Source organism: Amphiura filiformis, chromosome 4 (assembly GCF_039555335.1).
Source record: "Amphiura filiformis chromosome 4, Afil_fr2py, whole genome shotgun sequence".
In the NCBI taxonomy this organism is placed as follows: Eukaryota; Metazoa; Echinodermata; class Ophiuroidea; order Amphilepidida; family Amphiuridae; genus Amphiura; species Amphiura filiformis.
In genome coordinates, this window is record NC_092631.1 from 53,343,063 (window position 1) to 53,360,184 (window position 17,122).

Here is a 17,122-nt window from a genome sequence, read left to right on the forward strand (position 1 = left end):
CCTCAGAAAAGTACAGAACAAATTAAAAAAAAATAAAAAAATATTATCCTGAAAATTATCCATGAAACATCGCTAAATCCTAATCCTTTAGTTAGTCCTAACCGCAATGAAAGTAAAATTTTTATATTTGGTCAATATTGGGAAACAAGGGCCAAAACATGCACCTTTGGGGCGCTTCTCGAACATTTTCTTATTCTGTGTCAACAATCAAGCCTAAAGACTTGGCTACAGGCTAAATTCAAGTTATGCATTGATTCTAATTTTTGAAAACACATTTTGAATCTTTTAGAAATCCCATAACCCTTTATGAGTACACCTGAACACTCGTCATTTGACGTCACGCCGACTTGCAATGCGCACTAACGATGTTCCATGAACGATGTGCGCATCGGCGCAAAGCGGCGTGACGCAAAATGACGAGTTCTCAGGTGTACTCACAAAGGGTTATGGGATTTACCGAAAAGGTGAATTAGCAAAAATAACATATAAGGCAAAAAAAAAAAAAGGTCAGTGTCTCAAAGCTCGTGCGCATCAAATTTGTAAAGTCGCATCGATTTGAAAAAAAAAGAAATGCCGATATTTTTTTTTCATTTTTTTTCATTTTTCCGGAAAAATTCAGCGAAAATTGGATTTTTCCGTTCAAAATACCATAAAAATACGAAGTCAGGAATAAAAAATAAAAAAATCACATTTCGCATTTGTTTTCAAACCACCCGTGAGCTTTGAGACAAACATTTATTTTTGTTGTCCTAATATTAAAATTAAGAGCTAACTCTTACCCTACACTCAAGATTTTGTCGGGATTTTGTATGCTTAGACTTGTGCCAAGACTTACAATTTTGTGACTACAATAATTGTAAGAAAACATGCAAAATTGCATGTTTTTGGACAAATTGCAAAAATATTAAACTTTGACTTCTATTGCCAGTTAGGACTAACTAAAGGATTAGGATAATAATTTTTTTATTTTTTAAAAATTAGTTCTGTATTTTTCTGGAATGGGGAATAGAGAGTAATCGCACAGCAACATATATGAGGTTCAGCATAAATTTACTGTTTACATAATTTGTGACCAGTACATGTAATTCTTTTCAAACAAAATTTGTGTGCAGTGTACAAATTATTTTGATTTATATAATCATATAATTATCCATTACTATGTTCATTGTCTGATTAATATGATTCTTTTGTTTTGCTTTATCAGGAGAATTGACCAGCAACATATTTTCTACAACCCTGCCTTTCATTGCAATAGCTGGAGGTTGCAAAAGATAAACAACATCTTCCACTTGATGGCTTTAGAGATAATCTCCCTTTGCTCCATGTGGCCAATTTAAGGATTTACCAATCTCTACTTTCTCCATAAATCTGACCTGGACTGTGTCATCTGTCCTTTTCACAACCTGTATACAGATACAGAAAAATGAGAATATCACCACTTTAGAAACTTAGACAATAAGCCATTACATTTACATTAATACATTCAGCAATTATTTAGTGCTCATCTTGATATGGTGAAATAAGGCTCTGAAGGTCACTGCCCTGGTGATCAACCAATGAAGAACTTCTCTTGTGTACATGCCGGGCCGGGATGCCGGGTGTACGTACATGACATGATACTGTGGTATTTGGGTTTATGTCAAAATATAATTGCAGTCAAAGCATGATGTTATTTCTTTTTAATTACAATATAGATACATATCATTTAATACATCAATTTCTTGGTGGCATCAAACATATCACAGTTTAACATTATAGTGATATTTTGTTAAAATTTACTAAGATCATTTAAGAATCATGATAGTCATTATACTCACACAAGCTATATATAGATAATTGTTGTTGTGACATTGCCTCTCTGACCCAGCTGGGGCACCTTCACAGTAACAAAATCAACAGTAGAACAAAGTGCAGCATTACCTATCAAAAAAAAAGTTGACTATTTTGATGAAAGGAATTTCTTCTTGAGATATGTTCGATAAAGAGTACATTGCATTGCAGTTAGTTAATTTGAGATTAAAGAGATTTTTAAGTCAGTACACATAGTTGGCAGTGGTGATACAACCCACCCTTTTTATTTTATACCCTTTATACCAAAACTATTTTGCACGTAAAGTCTATGGAAAGCTATTTTGTGGCATGTACCCTCAAGATTCTCCCTTCAGGTCTGCCTTTGTTTTCAAGCCAACCTTACGTAAAAGGCTGACATTTTTGATGGTGACTGTGTGTTGGCTAGATCTAGTACCATTTCAGCATACTGTTCCGGACTACATTTTGAGGAAAAAGTCACCAGACTTTTGTGATAAATTTGAATTTTAAAATTTACGTGCCTTCTTTGGCATAAAAGAATACATTTGCATTCGCTGCCAGCTGTCTAGCCTGAAGTAGTATTCACATTCAATGTAATTTCTGTAGACAGAAAAAGTAAAACACATTAAACACATTTCGCCTGATGATCGTTTTAGAAGCGTGAAACACAGTGTAGCTTAGTCCAATAAATGCTGTATTGACATATGTGTAATAAAACACATTAATATATGTTATGAAGGATTGACCACAATTACCAATCCACCCAATCTTGTGTGATTTATTGGTGCTTGTCAGCATGCTTACTACATCAGCCTTTTTACACATAAACAGTACTTGAATCACTAGTCTTGCCTGCGCTTTCGCCACCATTGGCTTCACAGATATTTGACAATCTTTCATAAAGTCTCTATCAGTGCATTATTTGGAGCACAATATCATCAATTATAAGCTACAAATATTAGATCTATTACCCCACTAACCTTACACCACCACCCACTATTACCACCCAGACAACCCTACCCCACCACCACCACCCAGACAACCCTACCCACCACCCTAACCTGCCACCCACTATTACCCCACTAACCTTACACCACCACCCACTATTACCACCCAGACAACCCTACCCCACCACCACCACCCAGACAACCCTACCCACCACCCTAACCTGCAACCCACTATTACCCCACTAACCTTGCACCACCACCCACTATTACCACCCAGACAGCCCTACCCCACCACCCTAACATGCCACCAACTTACCCTGACAAGGCAACAACCCTACTCCATCACCACCCTTACCCCCGCCACCCACTATTATATAACCACATCACCATCTACTATTACCTCAGCACCTGAGACAAAAAACCCAACAGGGATCGGAATTCACCAGTGTGCAATGAGCCAGGTCTGTTACGGTTTATGTGCATGCATGCTCAGATCAAGCAACCCAATTTTCTGCTCAATAACTAATTGTACCTAATGTGCATGAGCAGTCCAATTAGACTGGCGCGACATTTAAAATGACCTCGCTTGGATCAAAACAAACTTGACAGGATGAACGATGTGTATGTGAATTGGGAACAAACTTGTGCTTCAAACTACATATTATTGAGACTTACATCATGATTTGTAACCATTGCAATGCAGGGGGGGGTACTACACCCCTGGCCAAATTTGTGCCTATTTTTGCATTTTTATCAAAAATTATAGCACATTGGTGACAGGTATTAAGATATGTATATTAAAGGGGCTAGGACTACAACTACTACACTGAAAATTCAGGAACTCAGGGCAAGTAGTTATTGATCAAATATTGGTTTTCCTCAATTTTGACTGTAACTCCACAACTGTTGTCTGTGCTGAAATAAAATTTCCAGTGCAGTAGTTGTAGTCCTTGCCCCTATAATATACATATCTTACTTGTCACCAATGCGCTATAATTTTTGAGAAAAATGCAATAATAGGCACAAAATTGGGCAGGGTGTAAACTATTAAAAAATAATACACCATGTCATGGGCAACTTAAAAATATTAATATGTAGTTTGAAGCACAAGTTTGTTTTGGACGATCGTTGTTAATCGGTGACGAACAACGGTGAAACATGATTGAATCCTAAATCACCACCTTATCCTACCCCATTACCCCACCACCTCACTATTTCCCCACCATGTACCTTAGGGACGCACCATTAGATTCTCAGGGGGGGCATGGGAGTTTGGGTCAGGCAGAATTTTTTTTTTTTCGCCTCCAAGAGCACCAAATGTTTTAATTTTTTTCAATTTTAATGTAAATTTGTATACAAAGTTGGGTGGGGAAATTTTTTTTTTACTCATCAGTGAGGCAAAATTTTTTTGTCTCACTAGTGGGCAAAGTTTTTTTTCCTCACTAGTGGGCAAAGTTTTTTTTCTTCAAAAACTCCCATGCCCCCTGGAAATCTAATGGTGCCCTTACCCCTCTTCACTTTACTCTATACATTCTTTGGTCCTCTGTTATTTCGGAAAACCCAGTCACATCATCGCATGTGAATATTTCTCTCTTGACTCTTGGAATGAATTTTAGTAACTTACATAAATAAAATTTCCACAAAAATTCTTCTTCCCCATACCTACCAACCAAGCATTAAAGACATTGTTTAATACTTAGCGCCAGTTGATTCATAGTTGTGTGCCCTTAAGGTGCACTGAGCCTGGATGGGCTCTCTCTCTCTGTCTCTGCACTCGTGGAAGCTACATGTGCCTGGTTGTGATTATCACATTAGATTAATCCCTAATCCTTTTATTGGCGTGGTGACAGCTTGGATTCGACACCAGTCATCTCTGAAGTCTCTCAGCTGACCTTCCTGACGAAATTGGTGGTCATCTTGAACCCTAATTGTGTGATCTTTCACAAGACTGTGAGCGACCAGTAAGCTTAAAACAGTAAGCTTAAGCCTGCAAGGCTGCATATTAGCTTTTATTCTGGTTCACATACACGAGTGTAAAAACAATCAGCAATGGCCACAACACATCGTATGCCAAGCAATGGCCTCTAACAAAGAAATCGAAACAATAAACTCATTTGACAGCTGGAAACATAACCTCCAGTATACACTGTCATTAGACCCAAGCTTTTCTCCCTACTTATGGTTGAAGGAGCGGTATGGGGCAAAAAAGTCAAAAACTTCCCCTCTTCGAGGTCTCACTAACGACGGTGAGGACATACAGGAAGCCCAAAGGAAAACAGCAGTCCAGAAAAATGCTGCATTGGAGCTTATGCTTGGACAAATAGCCAACTATTGTCCAATTATCTCACGAAATACAATACTCAAAAACTGCACCAGCCTGAAAAAGATATGGCAAGCCATCCGTCTCCATTTTGGCTTCCAAACAACAGGTGGCCACTTCCTAGAGTTCAACAATATTACCCTTGGCCCTGATGAACGGCCAGAGGACTTGTACCAGCGTCTAGTAGCATTCACGAAGACAACCTCATGCGTGAAGGAGGCGGCATCAGTCACCATGACCAAGTCATCGATGAAGATGAGGAGATTACGCCTACACTCGAAAACTTTGTAGTGTTAACGTGGTTGCGTCTTATAAACCCTGATCTGCCCGATTAGTAAAGCAGCGATACGGTACAGAGCTAAGATCCCGCACCTTGGCTTCTATCAAAGCCGAAATTTCTCAAGCTCTGGATTCGCTCCTGGATGAGCTGAGCTCAAACGATGCTGCTCGCAGCATGCGCACTAGTAGTCAGCGTGACCGATGCCTAAATTGAAAGCTAAGAAATCATTTGGTAAATCCTGCCCTCTGTGTGAGCAAGCTGGTCGGCATGACCATGCGCATTTCTTAAGCGAGTGCTCGTACCTCCCTGAAAAGGACAGAAAATACCTGGCCCGCGCTCGTCAGCTTAACATCCTTGATGATTGTGACAGCGACTCAGATTTAGCATGCGCCTTTGTTGACCAATGTGACCTTAGTGCGCAGCCCAATGTTCAGACAGCGCTGCGAATTCATGTTGATCAGTCTCCTTATGTAGATGCATTCCACAAGCACCATGCGGTCCGCATCACCATTGACAGTGGATCCACTGGTAATCTCATTCATGAAAACACTGTCCAACGATTAGGATGCCCCATTCATCAGAGTTCGCAGTCTGCCCGTCAAGCTGATGGGTCATCCCCTCTTAAGGTAGTTGGGGAAACAACCCTCACCTTTACTCGTGACAGACACTCCTTTGTCTTTAAAGGTCTAGTTGTTAGAGACCTTGACGAAGAAATCCTTGCAGGTATTCCCTTCATGAAATGCAATGATGTTGCAATTAAGCCCTGCTAAGAACCAAATCATCTTGACAGATGGTACAATTATCACTTATGGCGCCAACAAGAGCCCCAAATCCCAGCACACTGTTCGTCGTGCCCATATACTTCGTGGACCTTCTCAAAACACTACCATATGGCCAGGCTCATACGTTGAGGTAAATCTCCCTGCAGACATCGTTGAATCAGATGCTACTTTTGCCATTGAGCCCGTGTTGATACCCCGCTTCGGTAGGTTCCTACCGCCCAAACAAGCCTGGCCCAAGCCTGATGTAATCACAAGTATTGCAGGCAGGGTTCGCATTCCCAACAATACTGGTGTGCCACTTGTCATCAGAAAGCATGAACATCTTGGCCAGATACACACTGTTTTTTCACCATCACTAACTTCTAAGCCATCACACACTGCTGCAGCAGCATCAGTCAATGTCCCAAAGCCCAGTTCACCGGTTAACTACTCAGCTGCTGTTGCCCTTGACCCAGATGGTATACTTGGCACTTGTGAGCAATCCAACTTCCGCAGTCTTCTCGATGAGTACGATGAGGTTTTTGACCCTAGTTTCCCAGGTTACAATGGTGCTGTCGGCCCTTTCAAATCTGTGGTTAATATGGGACCGGTCCAACCCCCCAACGCAAAGGTCGCTCCCATTGTATGCACAGGATAAACTCCAAGAGTTGCAATCAAAGTTTGATCAGCTTGAAAAAGCAGGCGTCTTTGCTAGACCTGAAGATGTCAGTGTGTGTCGAATACCTTAACCCGTCCTTTCTTGTCAAGAAGCCTAATGGAGGCTTTCGTCTGGTTACTGCATTTGCTGATGTCGGTAGATATAGCAAGCCACAACCCTCTCTAATGCCCAATGTGGACTCAACATTGCGTTCAATTGCCAAATGGAAGTATTTGATTGCCACTGACTTGACTAGTGCTTTCTACCAAATCCCTTTATCCCATGAGTCCATGAAATACTGTGGTGTTGCAACTCCCTTTCGTGGGGTGCGTGTGTATACACTGTGTGCCATGGGTATGCCAGGTTCTGAAACAGCCCTTGAGGAACTGATGTGTCGTGTCCTTGGTGACCTCTTAGAGAAAGGTGTCGTAGCAAAACTCGCTGATGACTTGTACTGTGGTGGTAATACTGTGGATGAACTTGTTGAGAATTGGCGTCAAGTTTTGCAAGCTTTGTCTAAGACTGGGTTACGTCTTTCTGCTTCCAAAACAGTCATTTGCCCCCAAAAGACAGTAATTCTGGGTTGGATTTGGTCAAATGGAACCCTTTGTGCTAGCCCCCATAGCATCGCCACACTTTCCAGCTGCTCGCCTCCAAGCAAAGTTGGTGGCATGCGGTCCTTCATCGGTGCATACAAGGTTCTGGCCCGTGTCATTCAGAATTGTGCCAGTCTGGTAGCCCCATTAGATGATGCTATTGCAGGGCACCAATCAACTGAAGAGCTTACATGGTCTGATAGTCTGCATACTGCTTTTCACAAGGCTCAAGCAGCACTGTCTTCCGCTAGGGCAGTCACACTTCCCCATCCCAATGATCAGCTTTGGATCATTACTGATGGATCCGTGAAGAAACATAGCATTGGGTCGACATTGTATATTTCCGCAATGACAAACTCTTCCTCGCCGGGTTCTTCAGCGCTAAATTATGCGTGATCGACAGCCAACATGGTTACCCTCACGAAATTGAGGCGCTGTCTATTTCTGCCTCCACCAAGCACTTCAGTCCCTATGTTATTCAGTCCAAACACAAGACATGTATCCTCACTGACAGCAAACCTTGTGTTCAGGCATATGAAAAGCTCTGCCGGGTGAGTTTTCAGCCAGTCCTCGCGTGTCCACATTCCTCTCCACTGTCAGTCGTTTCCAAGCATCTGTTCGTCATCTTGCAGGATCAGATAACGCCCCCTCAGACTTTGCTAGTCGTAATGCCCCTGACTGCACTGAGCCCACTTGTCAAATATGCTCCTTTATCAAACGTGAAGAGGAAGCAACTGTCCTTCGTGTTTCCGCACATGACATTCTGTCAGGGAAAGCTAAGCTCCCCTTTGCCAGCAAAGCAGCCTGGCATGCTCTTCAGCCGGAATGCCCGGCTCTGCGACGAACACATGCTCATCTAGTTCAGGGCACTCGCCCTCCAAAGAAAGCTACTTCTGTCAAAGATGTGAAGCGCTATTTGCAGGTTGCATCTATCGCTAGAGATGGCCTACTTGTTGTTCGTCGTGATCAACCATTGTCCCCAACTTCGCGATTGTATTGTTGTTCCCAGACAGGTCTTAAATGGTCTTCTCACTGCCCTGCACATCCAACTTGACCATCCTCCAAACATCAGCTCAGTTTGGTGACCCAGCGTTACTTTTATGCTCTTGATATGGACAAGGCTATTGATCAAGTGACATCAACTTGTCACCAGTGTGCTTCTCTGTCCAATGCCCCTAAGACATTGATCGAGCAGTCCTCAAGTGACCCTCCCGATGCAGTTGGCATTTCTTTTGCAGCTGATATCCTGAAGCGTAGCCGCCAGCTAGTCCTTGTGCTGCGCGAAACCTCAACGCCCTACACAGCTTCTTGCATTGTCGAGAATGAACAACATGGCACGCTATGCGTGATGCCCTGATTCAATTGTGCATTGAACTTCGTCCACTTGATGGCCCCCCTGCAGTCATTCGTACTGACCCAGCACCAGGGTTTGTTCGACTCGCCAATGACAAACTTCTCACACGTTACCATCTATCGGTTGAGATCGGTCGTATTAAAATAATAACAAGAATCCTGTTGCTGAGAAAGCCATTCGTGAGCTTGAAGATGAGTTGCTCGGACAAGATTCTACAGGTGGTCCGGCTACAGCATTATCACTTGCCATTGCTACTGCAGCCCTTAATACTGCGATCAGATCCCGAGGTCTTTCAGCCCGTGAGATGTGGTTTCAGCGAGACCAGTTTACCAATGAGCAGGTTCCTTTCACTGATTGTCAAATGATTCAGGCCCAGCATGCCTTGCGAAAAGCCAACCACCCACACAGTGCTCATTCAAAGGCCCCATTAGCCTCTGCCTCCCCAGCAGCAGAGTTGGAGGTTGGTGATCTTGTCTACCTCTACTCAGATCGCAAGAAATCTCATGCTAGAGATCGCTACTTAGTCACTACTATCGAAGGCCCATGGTGCAACATCCGCAAATTTGTGGGTTCTCAGCTTGAATACTTCTTATCGTATCAAGAAATCTGAGTGCTTTAAGGTCCAGTATTATCCTGACCTGGATTCTCGTCCCTTTCCCAAGTCGTCTCCACCCACCGAGGATTCCGAGTTTGTTGAAGTGGTCCCTGAATGTACTCCTCCAGAGCCTCCTTTCATACCTGGCGAGTTGTCCACACCTGCTACTTGTGACCCCCTGCCCAGGAATGCTAATCACTCGCACCCCAGTTCTGAGTCGGATCCTCGCGATCCCTTGCGCGATAGCGGTCATAGCTCCAGCAATACCTCCGGTTTGGTTGCGCAGGCTAATCCATGTACCGGTAACAGCAGTGAGGTTAGTGAAAGTATCCCCCAAGCTAGTATGGTTGGCCCTGAGATCATGCCACCATTGCTCACACAAAGGCGTTCATGCGCCCTCACAAACTTCCTGAGCACCTGAAAGACTACATGTATGTGTTAAACTAAATGGACAGGTCACTGTGTACTATGACATTAATCCATCATCGGTGTCCCCCTATATGGTCACTTCATTGAACTCTGAACTGATTTACGCATGTCATTTGGAATTCTAAAAGAAAACTCTGGTACTGACGTTTACTTCTTTGAACTTTGAACCATTTTACATTCATGTTGAATGTCAGTTTGTCATTGCAGACAAAAAGACTCTTGAACTGTTGATGTTATTGACTGTTGGCACATTACCTATTTTGAGTGTTCTAAACCAACAGTGTCTTCATTCACATAAGCTGTTAGATTGGTTTCTGCAAGTCAGTTGTTAGTAGTAGTTGTTTAGTAGTGTTATCCTCACTTCCTTGTGAGGAAAGTGATCTTTTTTTTTTTTTTTTTAAAGACAAAAAGAGAGAAAGAGGTAGTTACGCCAGTTGATTCATAGTTGTGTGCCCTTAAGGTGCACTGAGCCTGGATGGGCTCTCTCTCTCTGTCTCTGCACTCGTGGAAGCTACATGTGCCTGGTTGTGATTATCACATTAGATTAATCCCTAATCCTTTTATTGGCGTAGTGGCAGCTCTACGAGGAAGTGGGGGGCATTTGCCCCCCAGTATATTTCTTTCCCCTAGTTTTGAGGCAAAAACCCAAATTACATACATTTCCGCTTTTTGCAGCAACATTTGCACAAAATTTGTCAATTCCCCCCCGAAATTCACTTTTGCACCCCAATTCCCCCCTGAAAAAAAATTCCTGGTGCCGCCACTGTTAATACTGTGTATTTCCTGACAAATACAGAGCAGAATATGTCGAGATTTTAACCGCATGTTAGCTAAGCTCAACTGATGGTTTGATTTGGTTTACACAATGCATTTCACATTAAGTTAATTTTTAATTGTAAATATATTGAACGTTTTTTGGAACCTAAAATTTGCTTACCGTTGACCCTTAATTTTGGATTTACTGTAAGGGTCCATTTGGATCCCTTAAAGGAGGATTTCGTGATCCTAGCATCCTCTTTTTATGACATTTTTCAGTAGATATCCACGAAAAAAAGCTTATTTCCAAAATTTCAGTTGATTCCGATTTTTGCGTTATGCGAGTTATGCATGATTATGTGTATTACACTGCTCCATAGACAATGTGTTGTAATTTCGTTCTGGTGCACCAGAACGAAATTCAAATTAGCGATATTTTTGCTAAACGAATAAATCTGCAAGAAATATTTGGTACATAAACATTATGTAGCCAGAGGTATCCAGTGGTCTAAAAACCTCAACTTTTTTTGGGAAAAGTGGGGGGATGAGGCTGTGGATCACGAAATGCCCCTTTAATCTTTGACATTAATGCTACCCCTGGCTGGCAATGGTTTGTCTAGATAGCATTTCCAAATATTTTAAATTCCCTAAAAAACATGGACAAAAGTGAGTCCTGGTAAGCTCAGAGTAAATCCTGGTTCTAGCTAACATTTGGTGAACCAGGTCCATGACTCACTTTTTTTCTCCAAAACTGAGTTCTGGACCGAAAAGCAGTTAATTTCACCCTTGACTTTACTATACCTTTTGTTTTAGTTCCTCAGCAATTTCTCTCTGTCTCTGTATAATGTTTGTCAACTTTCTTCAATTGACTGAGCTAGTCATGAAGATCTGAAATAATAAGAACATGGGCAATGTGATTATTAACTGCATAAAAGTTAACTTTTTACTTTGGGAGTATATGAGGTGAGGACCAGACATATCATTTTGTGGCATGATGTCCTACATATACCCAGGCCAGTGCAATGTAGGTGATGCGATCAAGCAAAATCAGTCGGAACATTTCCAAAGATATGAGCAATTAAGGAGTTTCCAAAACAAGAGGAAAAAAGGAAATATTTTCTTTGTTTAGCTATATCTCAAAATCAATATTTCCGAGTTCCGACTGATTTTGCTTGATCGCATCACATAATGTTGTTTAAAATTTGAAACACAAAATGGTAAATCAGTACAATAATGCACCATATTGCTCTCAAAGGTGCTAGATAGGATGTGTGATGATATGATGGTATCAGTGAGACACAATAACTATAAATCTCTTGTTTTTGAGACAAAATGTTTCTTTTTGCTATGTGACTGTACACCACAAATGGGCTGTTGGCGGCAATTTCACTTTGTGAGATAATGGACAAGCATTTTTGCTCAAAATAAGCTTTACACTGATATATTAAGGGTGCACACAGCACACCAGTAAATAGCCTCCATTGACTTTCTGTACAAACATGGTCCGGGAAAACATCATTTTCTTGACTTCAGAGCGACTCAGCTCTTCAAAACTTACACTTTCTGCAAGTTGAAGGTCAGCTGAAGACATCTAGTCCAGGGAAATCATACGAAGTTCAACGGTTTTTTTTCAGAAAATTGATAACTAGATCACCCTATATAATATATAGCTTATGGCGACTCACAAATAGCTTGCTGTCTCTGAAATGTACATTTTAGGAGATTCCTATTTACTGGTCACTGGTGTGCACTCTAAAGAATTTTTATGTTTACATGTTTTAAATATAATATATCATAAATTTGGATACTGGTAAACATAATTAGACAGGTTTGATTCAATTTTGAGGGTTTTTACTATGCATAAGCTAATTTACATGGTATCATATTTAGCCTTTTTTGCTATCTACTGCTGATAGCAATGACAAAATTACACACTTAAATAGCTTGATCAATACACTGTAACGACAAAATTACACACTTAAATAGCTTGATCAATACACTGTAACATTTTTACATTTTATTGTTCATTTGCAAATGTTTTTATACATTGAATGATAGAAAAATTGTATTAAAATATTGCTTGAATTCAAAAACAAATGCCTGAATCTATTTTCTGTGTACTTTTTGTTTATTTGTATAGAGTGGGGGTCCAATGAAGGGACTTGGGCATGTATTGCATACATACTTTGAGTCAGGGTTGTCACTACACTGGTCGGTGCCGGTCGGTAGTAACCAGCACTCAGGCAGACCAACCGGCACTCAAGGGAATATGACTTATGAGGACTTTCCAACTGGCACTAAAGTAGAGAAATTGTACTTTTTACCCTAAAAACAGCTAGAAAGTGGCGCATGAGAGTATTTTGGACAAATATCATGGAAATTTAGCCGGCACTAAATTCAGTCTAGTGACAACCCTGCTTTGAGTTCAAAACAAGGTATATTGTACACCTACTATCTCCCCAATATACATTGCTTGAGAAATTAGGCCGACATTGAGAGGGTTTTTTTTTAAATTGTGTTAGTGAAGCACTTGCAGGAAGTTGCAGCATAACTAAAGAGCATTTTATAGGCCTACATGCATGTATATGAGAGTTGCAAACTATTATATCATTTCTCAAATTGTTACTGGATGCAGTGCGTGTAGTTGGCTGCAAGTGCTTCACATAGCCACTGGTACTGGCATATGGCAATTCACACTCTCTCTTTCTTTTGAAAGCCATGTAAGAGGCTCTGTGACTGTGTGCACTCACCAAGACACTGTCCCCTCCAATTGTCAAATGGACTCTGCCATAACCACATACATTGGTGCACCCATTCCACTCCATTCTTGTTTCAATTTGCCGCTCAATTCTCTGTTGCAGATTCTCAAAGAAGAGTGCAGGGTTTATTTCCTTGGCCATGTCAATATCTCTATGTGCAAACAAACATTAAAACAAACAAATTGATAAAATAGAGTGAAAATTGGTGTTTGTGACCTATATTTTGAAAAAAAATTCTGACTCCCAAGGGGGAAACCCTTCTTGGGCACCCCCCAGGGTGCCTCACCAAATATTTTTCAATTTTCACCCCACCCCCATGTTGAAAATCTTCCTAACGCCATCTTAATTAAATCCTGTGTTTTAAAGCTGCCGCATTAGTAAAATCGATGCGCGTTGTCCTCTTTGAAAATCAAGAAATTCATTTTTTTATCTCTTTTTATTTTATTTTTTTTTACAAAAGGAGAAAATAAAACTCAAAATCAAATATTTGATTTCAAGTTTTCGATTTTTTTTTACGCAAACTTTGGACGCATAAATATAATAAAAGAGAAGAATAATAGTTTGTAGCAGTGACTACTATCACTACAGTGATGTATAATTACTGAGGTAGAACCGATTTGCCACTTTAATATACATCATTATTTCCATAGTAGAGGCTAATATTTATATTTTTGAATAGAATAATAGGTTCCCTGATTTGGCAATTCAAATTATGCCTTATGAAAGCTAGATTTTTACACATTTTGAAATTTACAGGAAATCACAGCTAGCAGCTAGAAGTGTAAACAAATAAGTTTCCTGCAGAGAGAAAAATTGAGAGTAAATATTTTTATTTTTTTTTCTTTATTTTTTTGGGACAGGTTTCAAATTCTCATCAGAACATTTGTTTACCAAATTTTTATTTTAAACTTAAAATATAAATTCTATGGTGTTACTATAGAATAATGAGTAGGGATTACATTTCAATTAGGCACATTTTCAAAGAATCTACCAGCAATAAATATTAATCGGTGGTGGTTAAAAAATTAACGTAAAAATAAAACCAATACATCTGGCATAAATAATTTAAAAGCGTAAAGCAGGCTCTCGTTTGCACATGCATGTCCAAAAGCCAGTGTGGTCTGGTTAATCAAGCTAACTTTAAAGGCGCTAAATTGAAAATACATGGCCTAATGCAATATGTGGAAACAACAGCCAAGATTTTGTTTTTGTTAATGGATTTATATGAACAGTAACATTAATGTGGCGACTCAGTGAATATTAATATACATCCACGGCTCAAGTAAATGCGGCCAAGTGATAGGATTCCCCAGCCTATAAATGTGGGCATCCTTAATTACTAGCAAACCACAGCCATGTTCACGGCCCATTTTACTGGTTGGAAAATCCCGGGGGAGTTACCACATAATCCCGGCCCCCGCCCCGGTAAAGCCCCAGCCCAATTTCTTGCCTGTCAATACCAGCTGATCATAGGACCAATACGAGGAAAATCATGATGGTAATGCAGTAGCGGTACCAATTAAACTAAAACTATCCATTTTGGCCCCCTCTGTGGGGCACAGTCCTGGGGCACAGTGTCAGTGCGCACCGCTACATAATAGTACATATGCCCCATTGCACCATCTTTGTCTGCGCCTGTACCACACATGCATGATACGGTCTTGGAATAATTTGCTAAGAACTGTTACCTTTTAACTTAAAACTTTTTTGCATCTTCACAAGGGGCAGGCAATTGTATAATTGGTAACAAATGAGAAGGACATTTTCAAAATACTCTTCAAAATCTTTTGCACAGGCCGATTTGACTCTCACAATGTAATTAGGAAGTCAGGTTCCCATGATTCATATATCATCATCACATGGGCACCTCAATCGACCAAAAGAAGCTGCATGCCATAGCATCACATGGAACAGGCATGACCTACAAGCAAATAAAGTAATTCTTGGCCAAGCTCGGCGTAATGCGTACCTGTTGCTGCCATCAGTGTCTGCAATAAGTGCGTAGCAGTAGCAAAATGCTACACAATTTTCATCATTTGCTACACAATTTTGGAATGTGTAGCAATTTTGTACCATTCATAAGCATTCACTCCCAAATTTGGTGAGCTTATTTGCTACACAAATAAAATTTCTTAATGCGGACCCTGGCTGCCATGATGTAGCGTATTAAGCGTGTACTACCAGCCCCGAAGTCGATGTCGTCAATGTGTGTCACTCCATATAACATGATAAAAGAAAAGATTTTTCAAGGCAACCTACATTTATGTTGTCTATACTTCACTTGACCCAAAATGATTTTTTTTGTGTGATGAGACAATCGCACATGGAATTTTAGAGGATTGTGATAGTGAGTTCCACAGAGAAAAGCTGCACTCTCAAACATGAGACTATATGCTGTGTCGTTATTTAATTGATGCATTAAATGTTGGCTGAATTTTTTTTATGAAAGTCAAAGTTGACAAGATGTAACTTTGCTATGGAAAGTGCTATATGTCTATGACAAAACGGTTTTCAGTTTTGGTTTTCTTTACTCAAGGAAGGGCTTTAATACTAGTATAAAAATGATGCGGTTTGATGGCAAATTTGAATTCACCTTTCATACCTACATCATTACCATGATTACATGGCCTGGACCTGGTCATGTGGTGATGTCGTCACATTTGTTGACAAAATTAATAACCTTGAATATACCAGCATGCCAGGGGAGTCCAAACCACTTCCCTAAATGTGCCAGCAAAATTGCATAGCGTTTAAACCTCAAAATTAATACAGCACAGTTCTCAATGCACACTGACACCATGCATGCATGATTGACACACGCACATTGAACCCATTGAACATGATGAACACTGAATGTGAAGTACTGTTATTCATGAAGTAACATGGATGTATGGTAAGCTTATGACCATCCAATGCCATTGATCATGACTTGTGCGCCGAACAGCCCTCAAAATCAACTTTACCGATGCCCAAATTCCATTGAAATTACATCTGCACCCTCTTTAGATTTTACTAAAATAATAATAATATTGAATAAAACCGACAGTACTCACCAATCCTTTAGTTTTGTTTTCCGGTGACATATCACATCTGCCGTGTTTTCTGTTTACATCCCTCGATGACCTTGAAATTTGCGTTTTTTCACAATGACGCGAAAAAAGGTCATGGAACGTGACAAAACTGTCAGAAATTGATTCTTTAAAATTATGTATTTCACGAAATATGATTGGTCAAAGTGGGTCACGTGATACATCGTTGCATACCCCTTCGTATTATTAGTATGGTAAGTAAGATGCTGCTGACGTCACTGTAACTCTTGTGTAACTCTTAGTCGTGAAAAATCGCTTAGCAAATTTGGCATGGAAGAGTGTCATACATTCAAATTATAACATCTCAGCCGTGATCTCAGCAGATGTGCTGCTTTGTCGCCGAAATGCAAGCCAACAGAGGGCAGTATTTAATTCTTATTAATAGAATGATACTGCCCTCTGTTTATCATTTTAGCGATCGATAGAGGGGGGAAATAGGCAATTTCTAATGACAGTGGGGGTAAAACAGTAATTTATACATTAAAAATACACATTTGACACCATTATTTTTATTTTTATTAGAATTTTAATGAGTTTTGTTCAACATAATTCGGAGAAATTGACGGATAATACAGGTTTACCTAAAGCTCTTGATCAAATCATAATGTGATAATTCTTCATCTTGCATTTTCCATTTTATAATGTTGTTGCGAATCACACATGTACCACAAATTATACAGTCACTAATTATACAAACAATTTTTTTACTTTTTATCGGCTTCTTTACAGGTGCTCGATTTTGTTGTTGGATTCAGAATTCTCACCAATT

General features: G+C 40.2%; 1 protein-coding gene and 1 long non-coding RNA gene across 2 annotated transcripts in view; both read right to left on the reverse strand.

The window, feature by feature from the left end:
• The window catches only part of LOC140151063 (structural maintenance of chromosomes flexible hinge domain-containing protein 1-like), a 135,379-nt gene that overhangs the window by 94,173 nt on the left and 24,084 nt on the right, over positions 1-17,122 (reverse strand).
• LOC140151061 (uncharacterized) lies at positions 987-13,341 on the reverse strand. The gene is made up of 4 exons (XR_011858890.1): positions 13,256-13,341; positions 11,307-11,393; positions 1,818-1,920; positions 987-1,403 (listed from the first exon to the last, which is right to left on the reverse strand). It is a non-coding gene; the product is annotated as an uncharacterized lncRNA (long non-coding RNA).